A 3,542-nucleotide genomic window follows, 5' to 3' on the forward strand; every position below is an offset into this window, starting at 1 on the left:
ATCTTGAATGAAGGCTACACCCAACTCAACATAATGGGTACAAGTGCAAAAAGCAGCTAAAAGTAAACACAAGTTCTCTAAACACTGTTCTGCTCATCTGACAGAGATCATAAAAAATAGCAGTAAAACAAAACATGGACAGCTGATGCAGTTGTGACACACGTCATATTTAATTGATGTCTGTGAGGCAAGGAAAGGAATCGAGGATGTACAAACTGGGAAATGAGAAAGGCCACTGGTGTCACCTTGCCCACAGCCCAACTCTTAACTGACCGATTAATTCAGATTAACAACTGAGAAACAAGACAAGATGTAGGACAGAACAGTTCTGCAAGTTTATTTTTTAACCATCCTTATCTCTTCACTGCTATGTTCTGGGCCTCATCAGCTCTGGCACCAATTCTACATAAAACAAACCTGCATCAGAAGTCTGGACCTGATATTACAGAGTTGCAAGCAAGGAAGAAAAAAATTATGCGATAGTTCAATTACACCATTTATTATCAGAAAGTATTGCTCAGGAATACAAAAACAAATGACTTGGGTTACCCTTCTTAATATTTGAGCTAAGTAGAAGTAAAATTACTTTATCTGGTATAAACATTGTTTCTACTTCACAAATTGTATATTAAAAAAGGAAAAATTAATTCATGATTTAAAGGCCAGTGCAAAGAAACACAATAAGAAAGAAAAACCGAAGAGATACAATAGATGCAAAATCAGAGATACAGTAGAGACACTGAATGACATGGACATTACAATTCAGCTTGATTCTCTTCAAGCTCTCTGACAAATGTCTTCAATTCTCCCAGTTTCAGTTCAATGTCAGCTATTCTTGCATCCGTCAACTCATTGTCCTTATAGAAAAAAGTCTTGCTTTTCTCCATGAGGCGCATGGCGCTCTCACCAATTCTCTTCAGTGGCAGAGAGACTTTCTCAGCAAATGAAGTCATTGCTTCATTAAGGGTCACAGATTCACTCATGAACTCTGAAAGGGTGGCCCTTTGTGCCTATTGGGGAAATTAAAATCAAGTCATGACATGGCACCATCTCAGATTGCTATGTTGTTACATTATGTTGTGTCCTGCAGTGCATGAAGTCAACCAACACGTAAACTTACTGACTGACTCACCTTCAAATTGTCCAAGTGTTGTTCTGTTTTCTGAACGGTTTCTTTGAGATCTTTCTGCAAACACAGCGTGAGAATCAACATGCAGTTACATTTGTGGACAGAACAGCCGAAGCATGACAGCAGCTCTAGCATATCTGCGCATACGACTGCAGATGGGAAAACTAAGAACATTTCAACAGGAAGTTTGCTTGTGCTGAATCACAATGACGACTTGCAAATAAATGCGGAATTGTTTTCTACAGCAATGGGAGGTTAAGCAGCAATTTATTTACCAGTTTGTCGTCGTGTATCCATGAACTTGCGAGACAAACCAGACACAGCAGAGTGAAGAGGATGTACAGGCCACCAGCCACTCCTCTGCTGCTTGACAAGGCTGCTGCTGCCATCGCTGTTCTAAAAGTACATTATAGAGCAGAAAGGCTCAAGGAAGAGTTGAAAACAAGTCTACATGATAAACCATTTTCCAGTGAGTCGTATAGTTTCTGATCTTACCTGTGATGTTAATGGATGATGAGCTGCAGTACAGGTGATGAACTCAAAAACATGATGAGGCGACACACCCCCGACATGCTTTATATACTCCTAGTGTCACCTCGCCCACTGCAAGTTAAGTTTCACTTTTACAGAAATAGTATTGGCAATGAATCACCACAGGAATATATCAACACCCTGTAGTGCAGGTAGACACTGTGAGCAACAAAACACAACTCAATGACAAACCAGTGCAAAACTGGTCAAAAATACGGAGTAGAAACTAGTACAACGCTGTAGAATACAGTACATTGTGTGTGTGAAATTGTGTGTGCGTGTATTCTTTTGAATTTATGTTTTGTTCCTGCAGGAACACGTTGTTTGGCCCAGTGGTGCCGAGATAACATGTGTTGGAGCCAATATTAGATTATTTATACAGGTTTTTACTAAGATTATTGAAAACCAACCTAAAAAGCTCAAAATATTCGATAAAAGGCTGGAAGGATTCAGACCCAATTAAAAAAAAACACACCCTGATATAGTAATATTTCCTTTTTATTTTGGGTATAATTTATTGGATTCAAGTGGCCTCAGAGATTTGAAATGTGTGATTTCATGCCTTTATATTTTGTGCTCCAGTATGGACGTGTATCTCTGTGTGTGTGTGTGTCACAACCCCGTGCTGTTAGGCATCGGATGGGAAGTTCTGGGACTGAATACACTTTGCTGCCATACTACAAAAACAAGCATTGTTTCACTACCATAGTATTTAAGTATCGCTGCCCATCCTCCGACTTTTTCTTTCACTTCATGAGAAACTGTCACTTGTCAGTTGTTGTAAATACCTTGATAGTTTCACTTCCATGTAAACAAGTTACACCTGTGTAATGAGAAAGTGTGGGGGTGCAGTCACAACAGGGCGTGGCTCGTAGTTAGTGAACAGTACAAAAATGAACAACAATGCCGTCAATTTAAGGATCCCCTCATTATGGATTATCTTTAACATTATTGTAGCTCCACATTTAAAAAAAAGAAGGTTGCATTCTACCTGAATCACTGATTTAGAAGGCTGCATATTTATATCCACCTCCATCCTCTTTGTTCACGTCGGTACATTTGTTCAGAAATACATTTTTAACGTAAATGCATAATGAGGTCAGAACAGAACCAAATCAAACATGAAGTTGAGTCACCAACAGATGTGCGTTGTATCTAACATGCTAAATACGAGGAACTTTTACCTTTACTGTGTGTGAGGCCTTATTCAGCTCAACATGTTTGAAAACTTTGAGAAGTGGAGAAACTGGGACTGATTATAGTGAGACCAGAGTGTGGACTGCTTATATTATGTATGGGAGTTGAACCTGCAGCAGATTGGGGAGGGGTTTGAGCTGCACAGGATTCACAGACTGACTTACACCAACAACACACTCACTGAACTCACTTAAGGACTTATCACTTATCAGTTGTATCACTTATCACTTAAGGACTGCAGTTTCTCCTTTACTTCAATATGTGTGTGATTGTGGGCTGCAGCTATTGTAAAGTTTATATTGTTGATAATCTCAGGGTTGCTGCCTTGGTGATGTTGTACTCTGCTTTTCATCCTTTTTTATTACCATTATTTATTGTTGTAGGTGTGTGTGTGTGTGTGTGTGTGTGTGTGTGTGTGTGTGTGTGTGTGTGTGTGTGTGTGTTGCTTGCAGTGGGGGAGGATGTTGCTCCACTTTCTTGGGTCCCTGAGTTTCGGTTGCCTGTAGCTCTGGAGAGAGGTTTTAATACTTGTGACCACTTACAACCACAATCTCTCTTGTCTAGAAAGCCGTATTGTATAGTTTCTGTATTCCTGCTGGCTTTCTTCTGAGCAACATTATTGAACCTCCTCTTTGCCGAGCTCTGCATGTCGTTCAGTAGGAGACGGGCACTGCTTAATCCACTC

The 3,542-nt window shown here is 39.9% G+C and overlaps 1 long non-coding RNA gene across 1 annotated transcript; it reads right to left on the bottom strand.

Moving 5' to 3' along the window:
- Positions 1–146: 146 nt before the first annotated feature.
- LOC142946141 (uncharacterized) lies at positions 147–1,710 on the bottom strand. The gene is made up of 4 exons (XR_012953004.1): positions 1,625–1,710; positions 1,405–1,525; positions 1,133–1,186; positions 147–1,010 (listed from the first exon to the last, which is right to left on the bottom strand). It is a non-coding gene; the product is annotated as an uncharacterized LOC142946141 (long non-coding RNA).
- Positions 1,711–3,542: the final 1,832 nt, after the last annotated feature.

The sequence above is a fragment of the Anarhichas minor genome, unplaced genomic scaffold, assembly GCF_050575085.1.
Source record: "Anarhichas minor isolate MPS153535 unplaced genomic scaffold, ASM5057508v1 ptg000009l, whole genome shotgun sequence".
Lineage (NCBI taxonomy): Eukaryota > Metazoa > Chordata > Actinopteri > Perciformes > Anarhichadidae > Anarhichas > Anarhichas minor.